This window comes from Achroia grisella, unplaced genomic scaffold (assembly GCF_030625045.1).
Source record: "Achroia grisella isolate CSIRO2021 unplaced genomic scaffold, CSIRO_AGI_Agris_v1 utg402, whole genome shotgun sequence".
NCBI lineage: Eukaryota > Metazoa > Arthropoda > Insecta > Lepidoptera > Pyralidae > Achroia > Achroia grisella.
This window is the reverse complement of record NW_026712841.1, coordinates 3,002,833-3,023,278: the sequence shown is the minus strand read 5'-3', so window position 1 is coordinate 3,023,278 and position 20,446 is coordinate 3,002,833. Positions and strand designations below refer to the sequence as shown.

The window sequence follows — 20,446 nt, the reverse complement described above, 5'->3', positions numbered from 1 at the left end:
ATCTTTTACAAAGAGAATATTATGTTGAAATATAAAAAGTCATTAAAATGCAGACAAGGAAATACGGACTTTTATAATAATACAATACAAGAAAAGTAAAAAGCATTATTATAGATCTAATAGAATTGTTACTAACTTAATACGTATTAATATTCTAACGGAGGACATTATACATTAATTTCGATTAAAAAGTAGCTGCCTGCGTGAGCTTTACATGAATGAAGTTATGAATAGTAGCAGCCAAACCTTTTAATAAAACCTATCAAGAGAATTTGTTAATATATTTTAAAATGCAGACTTTTAACTAGTTTGTTTCCTTTAATTTTATGTTCTTTCAAACCTTGTTCCAATAGAAATGACTATAAAATTAAAATTAGATAATATGTTATGAACAGATTTGCTTACATACGTTTGGTTTTTTTATTGATATATATTTTTAAATTACGTACTAAGATAATTTATTTGACGAATTATTTGGAATATAGCCACGAGGAAGTGATGGAGGGATGGAACACACGTGACATTCCATTCGTTGATTATGAACTCGTGTATTATTACAAATGTGCCAAAAGGCGCATGTCATAAAGATAACCCTGAAGGTTATCCATACAACTGTAATATATTATATTATATATACAGTACACACCAGAGGAGCAATCAACAAAAGGACTGGAAACCTTATTCTTGTTATTGTATAGCTTTACATTTATATGTTGTAGGTTTCAATGGTAATGCATATTGTACTTGTAGTAAATATTTATGAATAGAGGTGAAAAATATAAACAGAACACTATTGATTTACTTCATTTGAATAGTATCATATTCTTTAGTAATATGAAGGTATGTTAAAAACTATGTCCATAAAATAGTAAATGTTACATGATTTTGAGTGAAATATGCATGGTATATGCATGGTTTTATAGAAAATATGTACGAGTACGAGTGGATGTGTACATTTTGAGCATAGATTTGTAATTTTACATATTTCTTGGTATGAAGTATCCATTCAAACAAGAAAAGGAAAGACTTTTGCGTCTTTAGAATTAGATGAAGTACTTTGTCTATTGTTACAGGTAATTACTTGTTACTAGATAGATCCTAGTCCTTGATACTATCCACAAAGAATTTGTGTTTCAATTATGAGACAGTTATAAACTGCGAAAGAATATTCATTAGATTTTTTAACTTTACCACATCCACTTGTTAAATAAATTGTTAAATGTGTCTGAAGAGAGCCAAGCCTCAGTGACATAAGTGTATCGCGTGCCAAGTATAACTCGTTGTGAATTTTGGTCGCCCGTAATCTTAATATTTTATTCAGATCTTTTTTTTATTCATAAATTGTTCTTACTCTTCTGAAATATCATTGTGAGAATTTCTCTTGTTAATATTAGAATTGGGCACGTTTTAATGGTGAAAGTTTTGTAGCCTTGTGACTCGTTTGGTCAATGAATGCTTGAAACTTTGTATAAACGGTTTGAAGGCTCAGACTCTAATTTTATAATTTTATTGTACCTACGCCATGCAGCGCAAAATATATTTCATCTGAGCTACCTACATTTATACATATAGAGTAGATAGACGGAGAGATTAATTAAAATAATATTCAGAATGATAATATATGTAACAGTAACTTAATAATCTTACTGTTACAGATATCGTCAGATATGGAGATGTGTGCTTACAAACCAAGCTGTTAGGCGACTGTAATAGATAAGTAACACAGATGTTCACGCAAACGGGCACAATTTTCTGAGAAACAAATCCAGATATTACTATTATGATACAGATATTACTGTGTAATTTAATAAAAATATATTCAGCAAGAGTTAATTCTATTTACACAAGTTGCTGTTTCAAAGGATCTATATGCTCTCGTGAGTTACTCTTGAATTTTGGTCTATCACAGAGTTAGTTGTTATTTGCAACTGTAGTTCCTTTGCAAGCAACTCGAACTTCCCAATTGCAATCTCATGAATTTTGTTGAAATCATCTAAATAATGTATACCTGCATATATGTATACGTCAGTTAGCTCTAGCGAATACATAATGAAATATTTAACTTGTGTATCCATTTAACTATTTAACTTGTGTGTAATATTTACTACGGATAGTGATTCTACAAAGATATTATTATAAGATTTTATATAGAACTTTTTACATTTTGTCATAATGTTAATTTTTATTTTGTCATAATAACCAAATTTGTAGATTTCTTAATATCATTGGCGAATCTCAACTAAAATGTAATTTTATTGTAACGGGCTAATAAAAAATTGAGTATAAAAATATGTATTGTGGAATATACTTAGGTAAATAATAATTAAATGGTAAATACACAAATTTACTATATAATTATCTTTATTAAAATACTACCTGCGATTCTATAAAAGACTAAAGCCAAAACAATTTAAAAAATAAATACTCTACCATGTCGACTATTTATTTCATTAGAATATAGACACTGAGTTAGTATTATTACAGATAACATAATATTACATAGTATTATGTAATTGTATTGTACATCTTTTCATTAATTAGTCTTATATAGTACACTAATCTTGAAATGATCTTGAGAGTCATATACATCAGATAGTAAATTTCAATTCATTTGTCAGCTTCTATAGTATCTTTATAAATATCGTTTGGTGGTTATAAAGTTAGTAACTTTAGCCCTTTGATATACAGTCGGTCATTTACAAGTTAGGTTCCTCCTCATATGTTAATTTGGTCATTACGAGGACTGATGATATAGCAACTTATTTGAGTTACTACTGGTACAAAAGTGTTATAATGCTATGCAGATAGATATACATTGGGATATTTGTGACATATAACAATTGCCGAGTAGTTACTAAGTACTTAAAAATAGCGTAGCAGTAGTCCAGTGCGCTATCAGCTCTGCAGGGTGGAGGGCGGTAACTGACGACGGCGCGTATCTGCTAATTGAATCTGATAACTTGCCCGCAACTTTCTCAAGTTGCGCGAATTTGATTAGCTCATCATCTTTCTGCGAGCTACGAGTTTTAATTTTTTAACTTTGGATTACCTATCGCTAGATTAATCACGATGCTGCCAGAATTATAAAAGATAAATATGTTGTTGTGAATTTAGATTATTTTTAACATGATTGAATACATACTTTATTTTTTAAATGATCATAATGGAAGGACGTTCTGGCTTGCACTAATGGTTTATTGTGAGGTACCAGTGAAAGCTGAAATGATGAGGTCAGTTATCCTATCGTGACAAAGTCATCAGGAATTCGTTGGGATGGTTTCAAGGAAGAATCTCAGGGATGCCTTTCAGCAATTGATGCAGAATAACATCCACAAGTTTCTTCCCAATGTAGTCTATCAATATTATTGACAATTCTACTAAACCTTCCCCCTTATACTTGACATTAAAGCATTACTTGTACCCGTATAATTAATGCGAAATTTTGTGCATATTCTTTTTAGACTAATTAGAATTAAACGTATAGACAAAGATTATGTAGCCAGTATTTTATCTGCTTTTTTAAATGTATGTAACCTATACGAGATAGCCTATTTTCAGTACTTGTGATGCATTTAAATATTATGACTCGTATCAATAAGCTAAACTAATTATTAATGTGATTACAGAGCTCTGCAGTGAATCACAAAATGGTTCGAATAATTACTATTTAATCAAACTGTCTGACACTTATGTCTTTATTCTTTATTCTTTTATCTGAAATAACAGAGAAGAGGATAGATATAATTAACAGAGAAGTTAAGCGGTGTGGTTTTGTCAGGTCAGGATTATTCTTCCTCACTGACTCGCAGATTTTCCGCCTTCTGTCTATAACTCTACTACGAGCATGAATTTATTTGACTATTATTCGCGATTACGTCTGCTTTTTTTTAGTTAAAAGATAGTTTATAGTCCTCGAGTTAGAGGATTTCTTTCGTCAATTATATCCTCCCGGTCGAAAAGTTATAAGATGTTAGAAAGTTGTGTTTATAGTTAATAAAAGTGATAGCTTAATAAAGGTGAATTGAGAAGTAGCACCCTCGTAAACATATGAAAAAAACAGTCATTTCCTTCCTGTTCAATTTGCTATCAAATTATATAATAGTTAAACCTAAATATAGAAGATAAAAAATAGTTAGTTGGCTGTAATGTGGTGGAATACATATCGGCTGAAGGTAGACAACTAAAGGTATAAAACATTTGAAGTAATTATGTATGAAATATTTAATGGAAAACGTCCATTAAACATTTATTTAATGATATTTATTGAGCATAGCAAGAGTAGATTTCATGCATGAGATATTTACTTAATGGTAGAATAGACATCTACATGTACATAAAGTAAATAAACAGGCCTTTTAAAAAAAAATAGAAATTTAATGGAGTTTTTTGTCAGTTCTTCTCGATTGAATCTGTATACTGAACTGGACGGTAGGAAAAAACTTAATAGAAAAATATTAATGTCCATAAGCGGCTAAAATATCCTACATGAATAAACGATTTTTGGTTTGTTTATGTAGTATATAAATTGTAAATACATATAAAGAAAGATAGAAAATTATTGAAGATGTTTTAATTTCATTAATTCAAAGGTTATTTGTTATCAGAATTTCTTACTTCTGATTGTAAGAAAATCAAAGCGCTTTCACTGGAATACTCAGCTAAGTGCTTTTCTTGTGAACAAATAATATAATAATTAATCATCCAGCCATCTATTGCACTAAGTGAGTAACGGAGAATTTAATTATTTAAGTGTAAAATACAACAAAAAAGAGTCGTGGCTTATTGGTTCATAGTGGTTCATTACCCCGACTTAGATTTAAAGATACTAAGTGTTTCTTTTTATTTATAAAAAAAAATATTAACTGTAATATTGGTGTTAATTTATATTTCTAATAGACACTCTGGTGATGGAAATATGGACAACCAACGCAATTATCGCATGTGACGGCGGTAGGCTCATTGTCGTGGATATGCCAAGTATTGTATCTACCACGATGTATACTGACGCCATTGACTATTCGATCTAGGATAAGAGGTATAAACATGTACCACTATTTAATGAAATAAAAAAATGAAGCCTATATATCTATCCAAAAAACTTTGTGAACATTTGGCAATGCCATATCCATAGATCTTTCCGGTCTACTTTCCATTTTTGTAGCAATTCTTTATCCTGGACCGTGCATAAATCTCGATGTGGCAGGCGCTCCACTGGCATCGGTGTCATTTGCCCAACATTCAATCTCAATGTCTACATTACTTACTGAACTAAGTGCTTGATTAATAAGTTCTTACATGTAGCAGCGTAAATATAACTTTAGCTTTACTCCGAATCTGAGTCGTTTAAATATTAAGTATGCATTTCTACTTACTAAAGCTTTGAAGTTTATCTGCTTTACTATTTACATAAAACATAGCAACTTGCCTGTCTTGAAATACATGTTTAAATTGGTATGCAATTTTGTTGATAACATTAACTGTCATAATATGATTATTATTGTAATACAAAGATATCGTTATATAAATGTCAATTAATTGGTCATTATATTTTAAGATACACTAATTCTTATTCTCTGAAATATTTTTTATAAATACGAAGATAAAAGGACACCATATAAAAATATCTATGAGATAACAATAGGTTATTCACAGCTTTCATGTTGAAGAGTTCCTTAATTACCTTTGTTCTTGTTAATAAGTGAGGTCGGTGAAACTCCACAATCCGATTCATATTCAGATTACTTTAAAAGCGAAATGAAATTAATTTTGCTCTTTTAAAGAGACCACTGGGTATCCGATTTTCAGTATACATATATTATTAAGCACTAGCTGTTCCGCGTGGAATTTATCTTTATTTTCCTAAAATAAAAGTAGCCTATGTTACTCCTTATTACATCAGCTACCTGCCAATAAATGTCCCGTTAAAATCGGTTCAACTATTTCAGAGATTAGCCGGAACAAACATACAGACAGACCGACAAAAATTGTAAAAAATGTTATTTTGATATATGTACCGTATTTATATTCATATGAATGCGGTAAAAAACGGTTATTTCAATATTACAAACAGACACTCCAATTTTATTTATATGTAGAGATATACATCCAGGTGGCTATAGACCTTTTTCTGTAGATATATCGTATTTGCATGTAAGCGATCTACGACTATATATATACAGAATTATTAGATTTCTCATTTTATTTTAAAATAAAATATAATCCACTTTAGACAGCTATGGCTGCCTTAAAGTTAAAAATTTATAAAAGTATTTTTGAATTGATCGATTAAAAGTAAATCATAATTTTCTTGTTATAATGTATATTTAAACTAGTTGCTTTTCCGCCTTTTAGAGAATGAATTGTAAAAAATAATAATTCATTTGTACAACTTATTCCAGGTTTAATTATAATGGATACAATTTGCGAAGATACCACGTAATATATAATCTGGAAGGCAACGACGTGGAATATTCTTCCAAAAGAATGACCTATTGCATACTAACATGTTTTTCCTTTAATTTTATAACGTGATCCAGGGCTTTCAGTATCAAACTGGAACACAGCCTAATTTACTAGGTCAACATTGTTCCATTTCCATAGAGAATAGGAATTATGTAGTCACCGTTTTAATAGCTACGATCTATTATATAATCGTAGCGAAATTCATATCTCAAGTTATAAAAAAGATTAAATAATACTTTCAAAGAACTTTTACGGCAATGGGATGAAACATAATATAATAGTTTGAGAGCTAAAGTTTCCATTACTTTAAAGATATCTAGAAAATCACAAAGTTACCATTGTCAAAGTAACTTTCCAATGTTTTATTAGTTAATAAGTAGGAAGGAGAGAGTTCACAAGATCTTGGAGTTTGCTGAAGAAAATTTTGTACATTAAAAGTAAGCAGATAACTTTTAATATACTATATTTAACGTTGAACGTTATTGCTAAATATAAAACAACCCCATATTATGACTTACATAAACAAACCAACTTTATTTGTTGAGGTTGTCATTTTAGTATAACAAGTAAAGAAGACAATTTTGGTTTTGTTTCTATTTCATGAGTATGTGAAAATTGTAAATTGTTCATAAATATTTAAGATAAGGAAGGTAAATTGTACATAACTAATTGTATATTTAAATAGGTCCATGAAGACGGGTACAGGATAGTTTCATCTATGCGATGTCTATCTGTAGCCGTCAGTTATTTTTCTGATGATAATAGTAGGTATACTTAGAATGATATATTTCCTTGGATTGTTTTTATAAATAAAAGTACATATAGCAGGTCGGAACTGGCAGTAAGAACAAAAACTCTATAAGGCAGAGGGAATATTTATGGGGTGCGGAAAACTAGTCATTACGTATACCGCATACAAATGGACATTAATAAGATTTTCTTTACTCTACCGACATGTTTGTTTTTTTATATTTAGACCATTGTTACGAGTACATAGAAAAAACTACTAGAATATTTTTATGTCATTAGTAATTAGTATTAGTAAAGTTTACCACAAGGTAAATATTTTACAAAATGTAATGTTTCACCCAACTCTTCTGCAACTATTGTTTGGCATCTAAATATTTAAATTAAACAAGTGAGTGAATTTTATTCTAAATAAATAACCTGTGTATGTATTAGATCTGGACGGGAAAATTACTTCACGCTTTTTTATTTCTGTACTAAGTTCTAAAGTCTACTCAATATTTTTTTACTACTATATACGGTTTTAATGTAATTTTATTATTAAGAAAGTAATAGATCTAACGAAAACACCATTTCCTAGAAAAATATTGGTCACGAATTTACCAGAATTTCTACTGCGAAGTACCCGAAAATATTTTGGTAGCCGATGAATTTTTTTTTTATTATTTATATTCATTGTTCATTCCAGAAACATGTGACTGGCTACTGAATTGATGCTAGCGTTTCCAATATATTCTCTGAAAAATATTTATTTTTGAATCGATATTCACAACGATTTATTTGTAAAACTATTTTACATTCCCTCTTCTTTCGATGTAGGTATTCCAATAGAGTTATTTTATTTGTTGTGCTAAAAACACAATAGTTTAAAGTTTTTAGTGACTTTAGTTATAACTTTGTTAATATTAATTTTATAGTACGAGGCAAGAAGTGTTTTGGATATCAATATTTATTGATTGAAGTAGTGCTTTAAATCACTATTACGCTGTATAGATGATAAATACTATGTTATTGATATTGATCTCTATGTGGCACTATGAATGAGAATAATTAATAGAACTGTTTGTAAATATACATCACATTATACCAGATATAAACCAGTGTCATCACACATACTTACTTAAATGTTCAGATGGGTCATTGGGGTCCTTAAAATATGGTTGAGCGCAATGATGGCTAGATCACGCGATATACTCGTGAGGCTGCTACTTGTAGAGATTGGTCTTCTCTGATTATGACTGATTAATTTTGTCACTCAAGTAACCATTTATTTCCTTATGCCAATATTATTATTTGGCGGTTTCTATTCACACTGAGATTTTGTGTGAATACATGTGACAGTTTTGTTTTTCATTCATCTTATTGAGCTTGCGTTCCCACTGAATAGTACAATAAAAAACATATGACGTTTTAAAAGTGTTCATTTTAAATTTATATGAATACAGATTATTCATATTTTTATTTCTTGAAACTGATTTGGATGAAGATGTCTATAGTTGTTTTTGATGGAACGAGAAAACACGTAATTGATAAAGAATAACATACCGAATAAAATGACACGCTCAAGTACTATAAGATTATGGATATTTCAAAACTGTTTCGTATATGTGAGTCTACGGAGATTTCTATATTGAATATCAAACGATGGATACAATTTCTATCGATATTGCACGCTGACTTCAGAAGTGAATCGAGTTGATATTTAATCGAAAGGATTATTTAAATGTTTGATGTAAACGTTTGACTTAAATATGTGATATCCTCAAATGTGAATTTGATTTTGATTTATATGTATATTAATTATTTATTAACCAAATACGCCGGTAATGAAATTAGAATATACATAACTAAATTAGGGCTAAAAATATTGTTTTGTTTTATTATGGAATTTTTATAACTTCATATTAGATATTCGATTAACTTAAATATGCTAAAAACAAAACAAAAATTTAGTAATTATGACGGTTGGTGACTGTTTTTTAAAAAACTAAGGAAGTTATATTTTTTATTCATTTAATTGTAATTGCAAATAAGAATCTCGATTGTTTCGATTTATAACTCTATTAACCTATTCGTGTTCGCGACTAATGTAGAGTGTCCGTCCACCGGCTATCCTGTATTTCGTACCTCTTATCCAAGCCGATTCTATAACTATAAGTAGGTTTAGGTTAGGGGGTGTGTACCGATAACAAGTTCGTTAATAAATATATTTTTAAAAACGATATGATAAAGCATTCAAATAATAATTAATATTTTTTGTGTAAATGTAATTTGATTTATAGAACTTTTTCTCGTAATATGCATATATTCTCACAAATATACAAAATATTTATATTATAAAGGATTGTTGAATCTGTAGGTAGCGATATAATAGTAGAGGCGGTGGCACCCTACCTATTTACGTAGGTACTCCGTATACTTCTGTGCTCATAAAACTTACCCTTTCAATACCGATATCATATCTGCCTCATGAACGACACAAATTAGCATAATAGTATGATTTATGTTACGTAGGCCTTGTATTCAACATTATCTACTTGTATCGTGAACTAGTAAAGATTATATATTTTTAGTTTAAATTTAAATTTTAGTCTACTACACGGAATAATGTACGAGTGTAAGAAAATTAAAATAATGTTAGTTTAAAATATAATTAAATTGATTAATTTCTTGATGCCCAGAGAATTTCGGAATGGAGGATTTATTAACGTTATATATGGAGTACATCTCTGCATGATTTTAGGAATCAAATTTAATTCAGCTAGCGAAATTATTTTGTAATATTATAATTAAATTACTCACTAGTTTCAGCTAACTAAATACGTAATAATAGTTGAGAGATTATTATATTCTGCCGGTAGTATGTAGGTAGGTGCTGTATGTACATTATTACACTTCGTGAACATTTCATAAATCAAATTATTGTACCTGATGGGTATACAAAGTAATTATAAATGATGAAATTATAAGCCATGTTACAATGTTACCGTAATTACCAAACCAACTCACAAGAAATGCTAATTACTAAAGCAGTGAAAAGTTCCTGAATCCAGGTGACTTAAACGTTCCGTTTCATTACTGTGCTTAAAATTATAAAATTGTTTTTGAGTTCAATAGCTCATTCTACATTATATCGAGTTATTATATCACTTTTAAAGTACTTTAAATATTGATTTTCAGTTGTAAAAAGACAGACATTCGTAATATGAAAAATGGAGTGTTAGGCTCCACTACGAAACTATTTGATTTTACAAACGCCATATATTTATTAACAATCCGTTTTCCGCTTTACTGACAAAAATAGTCTATTAAATTGGTTGAGTTATTCTAGAGATAACGAAACTTGAATAACATATCAACATATTTACAAAATTAAAATAAATATCCAAACTATTCTAGTTAGTTGTACAAATAATTTGGTTACAAGTTTTGAAACTGAGTGTAGAAACTTCAGTGTAGAAATAAAAAACTGAATTTACTTAACTAAAATACTAAATTTGTTTCATGGTATTTTTTCTGTCGGCAAATTTCGTAGAAAATCATTTGCGTTCGTACGAGGAGTTCTGTCTTATGTGTGCATATGTCTATGGCCAGCTCCAACTTACTTACTTGGTTGGCTTGAAGGCTTCGATGGTCTAGAGATTTACCACCCCGCCTTTCTTCCCATGGTCTCGGGTTTGATTCCTCGCATAGTACAAATCATTGTATTAATGAGTATGATTATTTCATTATGAATTACATTTTTTTTGTAAATACATAAATAATATACATAGGAGAGAGGTTTCCTATATATATTATTTATGTATTTACAAAAAAACTGTAATTCATTATTATTTCAGATGTCTAGTAGTACCCATAATCCAAGCTCAGCTTACCTTTAGACTAAATGGCGCTGTGTGAATTGTCCTTGATTATTATTATTTATAGTCGATCATCCGGTTTGAAGGGTGAGACATAGCAGTGAAATTATTGAGTATGGATGTAACACCTTAGCCTTACTTATGAGAACACAAATTAATTTTGTACTGTCTATGTTTCTGTTCATATCTATAGCGATGAATAGCATTTTCCGTCAGATGAACCTTGAGCTTGTTTGCAATTCTAATTACATAGAAACGTTAGCTACTTCCTAGTAACATATACTAGAAAGTAGCTAACGTTTCTATGTATGTGTAGCGAGTACTCTATACTCTACTGCATAAGACTGTAAACTTTCGCAACTTCTCCATCATGTACACTGTAGTTAGGAGATAAAAGTTTTTTCGTTCAGAAAGTCTTATTCTTTATCGTGCAGACAAAATGTCCATGAAAAATCAAGAAAACTGGCAGCGCAGCGATGCGAAAGTTCGAACTGGCTTGTGACCGATCGCGCGGAAGCGACAAGTGAAGGCAAAGCCGAACTGAAACACACCACGACGTTCAGGGGCGAAACCGCTATAATTCTATTTAGTTTTTGTGAACAGTATCTATATAGCATATTATATTAGTACCTATTGTTATTTTTACTACGCTGGGTACTAAAAATTTAAAGACATTTATGCAATAAATGATATAGAAGCTTAGTCGTAGTAGTAGGAGGTATTTTTGCAATATCATTATATATATATATATATATTACAATATTTGTGTGAATTGTTATCAGTACATTGACACTGATTATAAATAAATATGAAAAAATCACAAATAATGCATATAGAAGCATGCATGCACAATGCAAAATGCAAGTACTGTAACCGTATTTTTTACATACAAACATGATTGTAATTTTTTTTAAGGAATATAAAAGGCGGCACAGTATATTTTATGTTATTATTTCATGGAATGTCCGAATGTATCAGTGAATATCCTTATAAAAAGTTATACCGCATGGGCCAGTAAGTACTCAATCCTCCTATTTCATATTTAATCCCGAAAAACATTAATTACTTACAGTATTATCTCGGGTGTAATTAAATTCAGTTATTAATGGGGTAGCGAGTGTCAGGTGTTCCCTAATAAATGCATTAAGATATTATCAAAAATAGCTTAATACCAGAGACATTAATTAGTGGGATGCTGTGACACAAATCTTAACGATGTTGCGGCACGTCTAAGTAATTAGTGAAAACAGAACCGCCTTTAACAAATATACTAGTAACGGCCCGCGACAGCATTTTAAGCTTAATTTTTATTTAATTACTAAATGTTTGTTTTAGCTTTATTTATCAAAGTGAAATCATTAATTATAGTTCCCGCAATATTCTTTTGGAATGGTGGAAATTTCATAGTGCTATTATTGTATTAGTTTTATAAATTAGTCCATACCGGAGATAGATGAAGTACTTGTAAATGGCACAGGAATATCAATATTCAGATGGACGGGTGTGATTGCGAATAAAAATGATTAAATATTACAACAGTAACAAAGAAGTTGCTATGTGTCTGAATTTATAGACGTTGTTTTGTAGAAATTATAGTTTTTAATGACCAATAGAGTATCTAAAATTATGACATTAGAATATTGACGCATAGTTTTGGTTATTTTTTATTACTATCTAGATATGTATCAGATGAAATAAATAAGATATTTTTACGAAGACGTTTTCATGAGAAACTATTTGCTGCATACTCATAGGAATAACTTTTTTTTTTTGCAAAAAGGGACAGTGTATAATTCTTTATAGAGGTAAAGCCCCAGTATAATGTCTTTATATAGGTAGATATCTAATACAGTGGTTATCAGCTTAATCTTATTGATATTGTTATTATGAAAGTTTGTAAAGATGTTTGGAAGTTTGTTACTCAATCAAGCTTAAACGGCTAAACGGATTTCAGTCAAATTTGGTAAGCAAATGGACTAGATTCAAAATTAACAGGATACTTGTATTTTATTGAAGGACGACGAACAAAATCACGAAATACAACTATTAAAAATAACAGTCCAAAATATAAACAATTGGAGATTCAAATAATTAAATATCTAGAGTTTAATTCATGGCAATTGAATAATTCATTAGCTACCGCTATATTCGACGGTAGCCATCTTTCATTTTGACAGCTACTTAAAATTTTAACGGTTTTGGGAGAGTGATTACTGAAAGCTAGAGTCTCTGGAGCCCTATTCTTTTCTACTTTGGTATTTTTACGAAACATTTTCGTTTCAGTAGCTTGCCAGAGATATTCCATACAAAACGTGATAATTCGAAATGTTTGTAATGTTTCGTCCCAGAGGAGTCTCTTGCGCTTGTTTGATAACATATACATAAAATATACTTCTTCGTTGCCACCATTATTTGTATATATTTCACTAATAATAAAGATCAGTTCACTGATCGTGAATTGTTTATTCGTTTTGAGTGACATAACATGCTGGAAAATTATTAGTACTGTTTGTATTCAAAGTAGGATAATTAGACTACGTTTTATATCGCAGTTTATTTTGTGTATGAAGACAGATTCTTTGTCCAGATTTAGTCATTATATTATTATATTTTTTTATTTGCATAACGTAAGGGTTGTTTTTTACGTTTTGATAACCATTATGAATTCAAAAGAGATCATTTTTCGTTAATAGCAAAAAATAACTAGTTGACAACAGAAATAAAGTTACTTTACTTACACATTTTTGATGTTTGCTATGACTGAACTGTACTGAACATATTCTACTTTGTAAGGTTTAGAAGATAAATAAATTAACCACTATGCCGCAACGTTGTCAAGTGCAAATTATCATTGGAAAAAGCTTCTGGTACGTTTGAAATTCCATTAACATTTAATGATGTGTTGCGTCGCATTGCGGTGTGCTTCTCGACTTCGAATTATACGTATACCACACATTCCGTACTGTGTTCTGTAGCTAAACGCATCGCTCAGTAACTAAAATTCCTTCTATTATACGAGATTATTTTTAAGGTAAAGAGGCAGACCTCTTTGCATACAGTTTCGATTAAATACTGAAATAGATATTTGAAACAAATAGAATAGAAAATTCTTTATTCAAATAAACTTACTTTGAGGGCTTTGAATAGTCATTACTTATTTTTTTAATCTACCGCTCATTCAGAAAGCTGTCTCACTCAAGAAGAACGAGCAAGAAACTTGTGTGTTGCTCTTTTAAATAATTAAGTTGTAACCTTACATTTTCGAGTGGAAAAGTAAATTGATTATAGATAATATATAAATTTAATTAATTATGAAATATAGTTGGCATAACGATATACGCATCTTTATAGTGTTATAATTCCATAACTTATAAATTTACTACTATAGTTATCTTTCAAACACACCTTGAGAAGTAGGCTAGTGGCTGACTGAGATATGTATTTTTATTAATACCCACGCAGATAACTTTGTACAAAGTATGCCATCCAGATATTAAAAATTTATTAATTTCGTCAAGAATATGGTTAATATATTTCATTCAAATCCACGGAGCTGTTCCGCCGTATTTTTTTAATGAGTATTCGTATGTCTAAATATAGCCATCTAATTTAATTATCCATAAGGAACAAGCTATGATTACAGGTTTCATAATTTGTAATATATTTTTTTATGAAGGCGAAAATTAAAATCCATCCAAATTAAAGTTATTCATAATTATATATTGATAAATAACGTATTTCTATGTATATACAAGACGAACAGTTAAAGAATCTGAAACTTTGAAGTCTTTACGTTATGGTGCGGCGGTATGCGAGAAAAGCGATTATTGAAAAATATAGAAAGCTGAATTTCGCTTCGCCAATTCATTCGCAATCATCCGGATTTTTCTTTACTTCTCTTTCATCCCATAATTACAGTATTTGACGTTTATAAGCCCATTAAACTTTCTTTTATTATTTCTTATTACTGTTTAGAAATCAGATTCAAGTTTTTAGATTAGAATTTTGATAATAATTAATATTATTTTTCTAAATATACATGGTTAACAACTGTGCTAAACGTTAGTTAGAAATAACACAAAAACTTTTTCAAAACAATGTATTTTTTTATGTTTTTAATAAAGAAGTACATAAGTTGTTTGTATGTAGTTGTTATGTAGTGTTGTTGTGTATGTAGTTATTTGTATGTTTTTGCGTACTACGCAAAAACATACAAATAACTACATACACATGTACATATGTGTGTGTTTGAATATACATAATATGTACTCATTTCATTTTACAAATAAAGGAAGATTTTCAATTTATATTATTATAGTGTTTGATTTTTTTACATTTCCAGTAATGGAGGTGATATATATTAATAATTTAATTAAAAAGCATAGGACCGAGCATTATTTGAAATTTATTAATAAAATAATTTTTACTAGGTTTTTTTAGGTAAAAATCTTTTCTACTACATTAATTGCATGCTGTATTGAGTTTATAGATGTTGGGACAATATATGTCTATATATATTATTTTCTGATAATCTTAGAAACATCCGACTAATAATTAGCACATCGGTATTTGCATATACATAATTCTGCTCCACCCCAAGCAGTTGTCTGATCTTTTTATATTCCCCTAATCAGTATCTAAATATAAATTAAGAATAAATGTATGAACATAAAGTCAAAAAATTCAGCACGATATTGGAGAAAAGATAATCATACACATAAAGAGAAATACTTACGCCGTGAGAAAAATGTTATATTTACGGTAAAAGATTTAGGTGTGTAAATAGAAAAGACTAAATAAATGTATATAATGGGGCTAAAAGGATACGGATGTAAATAGAAAATCTTTTTACCCGGCACACCCAATTTCAAACAAGCTGTTGTTCAAACAAGCTTGTTGTTTTGCAGTTGCAAACGACAGGTTTCAATAGGGCATTTTGAAACTTAAACAGTAGAATATAAGCGCATAGAAAAGCTTTTTGCAAACAGAGTAACAGACGGATTATTGTTGAGGCGTGAGAATATCATGTAATCATAGGGCTCGTACTCGACATTATCTCGCGGTACAAAACAAGACCGTACCCTGGTTATTGAAACGCATCAAAGCACAGTTCAACACAAATTTTCGTATTTTTTCAGTTTTATTTGAAAATCTTCATCATCTTAATAATACTATATATATATTATAAACGCGAAAGTTTGCAAGTATGGTTGTTCGTTTCTCTTTCACGCAAAAACTACTGAACGGATTTTGATGAAACTTTACAGTAATATGGCTTATGCATCAGAATAACATATAGGCTACAAATTTCATACGAGTGAACTTGCAGGTTCTGCTAGTATATACATATTTGTTATATAAATGGAATGGCAAATAAGCTGATGACATACAATTATGTGACTCTCTGGATACATTTCATGCGTTGCCATTCTGGAGTAGTATGATGTCGTACCTATACTATAATTTAATTCATACCTTTTACTAAAGCGTAAGACACAACACTCTAGGTAACCTTAATTTTTTTTTAATAATTTCTTATGAAATAGCCTTCTGGAGTTATTGAGTAAAGTCCATAACTTTTGTATATAGTATGTATAAATAGACATATGATCAGAAGCAACAAGTAAGAAATAAAGAGCTATTATAGATTTATTAATTTTTTTTGTTAAATCAAAACTCAACTAAAGTGATGTATGTGAACACGTATTGCGTCATAGCTATCACTTTTCTCTATTATTCTGCCGTAATCTGACAAATAATGTCAACCGTTGAGTACATTATTACATCCTGTTATTCGCTCGATATACCTAGACTGTAATAGTGACGTCACAAGCAGACGCCATAACACCTGCACGCGTAGGAAATTTAAATTAGATACTTAAAATACGATTTTGCTATTAAATGATAGTTTAAGACAATAATATTGTTTATTATGTTCTTACTATATACATATATTTGCATTAGTTATTCAAAGAGTATTAATGACCTCATAGGTACTTATTTTGTCACAAATAAAGTATTATTTTAATAACAATTAAACAGTATACTCTATTCAACATAGTGATTAAATTTATACGAAATAAAACATTTAATTGATAATAGATATGTAAGAAATTATTATTTCGTATTTAATTGAACTACAAAGTCAATATACCGAAGAAATTCAATGAAGGAATATTGCATGTGCATCGTGAATTTTCATAGTTGAACTTATGAAGTTCACATTTCTGTTCAGTAGACTGTACGCTGTCGCGGAGAGTATTTTAGACAAAAAACAAGCACATTTTGGTCTGAAACTTTCGCATGCGGCCTGACACCGCTCTCTGTTACCAACTATATAAGTGAATAACTTCAGAACTTTGACTATGTTGAATATTATTATCTTTTAATAGTTCTATTATGCAAAGTGGAAAGAAAGCGATGGTAGTGCGCTGATAGATTAAAATGTTGAGACTCAATGAAGTCTATTGGTTATCTATATTATCCTAATAGCTACTTCCTAATTCATTTAGGAAGTAGCTATTAGGATGGAGGAGTAACTATTTAATATTTATACATCGAGAAAAATGTGCAGTTTATTATTTTTCCATCAATCTTAATGTTAGAATTTAAAAATGGCAGCACATTTTTGAATGTACAATACAGGTATCCTCGTCAATTACAAAACTGACTATGGTGATTCTTTTACGAATGAAGTAGAAAATATATCTAAGTATGTAATTTAAAATGTTATTAGACAATACAATGTTACTGTCTAATAACATTTAAAATTTTCTCGGCAGTTTACCGCAGTACAGAACTGAAGTTCGCATTTTTACGTCTTCTGTTTATTTGTTCCAAATGTGAAAACTGTATGTAATGTATTGTTTTTACTTAAAGGAAAATTCGTCCATTCCTGAAAATAAAAAAAAACTTATTTTATTCGAGCACAGTCAACATTCAAAGTATTCAAATTTAAAAAGTGTAATTTATTCCATTTTTAATTACAGACCCGTGTCATAAGGCCAAACACATAACAGAGGGCTTAAAATAATAAAGCTTTGTAATACTTATTTTTACCTTTTTACGTTTAGTAAACATTATTAATAAATTATTTCGTCTCGATATGAATAATTTTATGGTAAACAAGATATGGTCTTCCTCGTCGTTTCCGAAATGGTCAAAGAGCACATTATGTCACTATTACCCACGTTGCTATAAGAGGCAATAATAAAAAAATACACCCAATTTTTACCGGGAATATGATTTCAACCTATCTGCAGATAATAATCTGGTGGCATCCAGTCATAAATAAGTTTAAACAAAATTCAATCAATATATGTAAGGATGTATATTGTGAGTTCTGTGAGACGGTAGTTGAACAAAGTGCTAGTACCTACCGAAGTTGACATAGCTGTACTTCAGTCAGCTCGAAACATTGCACTAGCAATGTCAAACGTCGTGAGAGATAAATATCTCATTTATCATAAAATTATTCATTTTATGACCCGAATGATTACATTATTAAAGATTCGATTTGATTTTTGCTTACAACACTATAAATAATTATGGTTTTGCAATTTCTTAAACTGTTATAAAAGCATACCTATATTAGGTAGATGGCTATTTATGCAAAATAGTCGTAACATATGATAAACAGACAATATAGTTGCAAAGTCCCAGCTCTCCGCACTGCGTCGCAACATGTCATTAAAATTTACCAAAACCACTGCCTGCGAGTGAAACGATCCACGTACATTCCTATTTACATACTACAACCGGCTTATGTGACGTCACACCACAAATATCGTTTTATATGATACAGTACGGAATTGGATTTATTCAATTAATGTCACTACCTTTGTACTTCACCCGTGGGATACGAGATGAGATCTCTTGTCGCGTCGAGGTGCTTTTTATTTTATTTTTAGTTCATTAGGTAACTTCTCAACGGAGCACCGCGGAGTTTCTTTTCGAATCGTAATTTGGACCGGAACTTCCCGCGGGTGGGTGCTAAAATGAACAAAATTGTAGACTGCGGTTTATAAAAAGAATAGCGTCGTAACAATGGGCTCATTCGATTTGTGCCTTTATTCATTTTGTTCGGTTCACAAGATGGTTCGCTTTTATTGTCTTTATTGTTTCTCTTTTGTATAGTGATTGGCCCTTTGAGCAGCTATCAAAAGAAAAATCTATCCTACACTCTTGATCCATTATTATAGTATTGTATAATTTATTATTAATCTCACAACTTCTCTGTGTAATGTTGAATGATTTTTGTTAAAAATGTAACAGATTACAGAGCATACAGAGTCGATTTGGTGCACAAGGATTGAGACCAAGAAACCGCAGTCTTTTTATTTTATATAATTGGGGCCTAGAAAATAAGCTAATGGTAATAAAAAAATCACAGAATTTGAAAGTACATAGTGGTACATAGTCATATAATATAATATAATTTAATAGTATTAGTTGTCTTATCTAATAACACTCATTATAATTATTAAAAGTTTATACCACACGCGACCGATGTACTATCTGATCATTTTCATTGTTGACAAAATATTAACGCCGATGTCACACATATGTGACTTGTGATGTGTGAATTGTTAATATTTTTCAATAATGAAAAAACAATTTTAACAATACTGGGGTTTACTGTCTGTAGTTAAGCGTTCTCCGACTGAACTGTCGCTGCTTTCATTTTATAAAACCGACAAAAGCTCAGACAGAGTCGGGCTTATAGGGCTCTTTAGTTAAAATCTGAAATAATACTGGCACTATTGAACGTTTTCAATCCCCTGTATTTATAAATCTTCTCAAATACCACTCTATAAATGTCTGGCATAATGTTTGAGTAATTTATTTAAAAAATAATAATTGTAGGAATTCCGATTTACTGTTAGTTGGCAAAAGTTATTTTGTTATCATAATGGTAAAAGAGATTTCCAATTAATCTAAAGTTTAGTATACTAAGTAAGTAAGCATAACTATATTAAGTAGTTTAATATACTAGTCGTGCCGTAGTAGTTGTATTGTAGGTACTTTTTAATATATTCAGGACCTTTGACGGTCTGTCTGATGAAAAGGTATATGACTATCAGCACGAACACCATAAAAAGCGTTTGTGATACCCGCCCCTGTCTATCTTTTATATTTTGCCATTCCTGAGAACTAACGTGTCATGCCTCCGTACTCTGCATTTTTACTGCTTTATTTCGCTCTTTGATATAGAGAACTGCTTGCAAAAGTATATGCGTGTTGGTAGAAATAGGTGAGATAGAAAATTTATATAATATACCTAGGTATATATAAATTTGCGTATGTATTTTTTTTGCATTATTTGACTATAACTACGAGGGATGAAATATATAGTTGAAATAATAATAACTTTATTG

General features: G+C 30.0%; 1 protein-coding gene across 3 annotated transcripts in view; it reads left to right on the top strand.

The window, feature by feature from the left end:
- LOC131844437 (cyclic nucleotide-gated cation channel alpha-3) overlaps nt 1-20,446 on the top strand; it is a 94,217-nt gene that overhangs the window by 16,380 nt on the left and 57,391 nt on the right. The gene's annotated exons all lie outside the window — the stretch shown is intronic.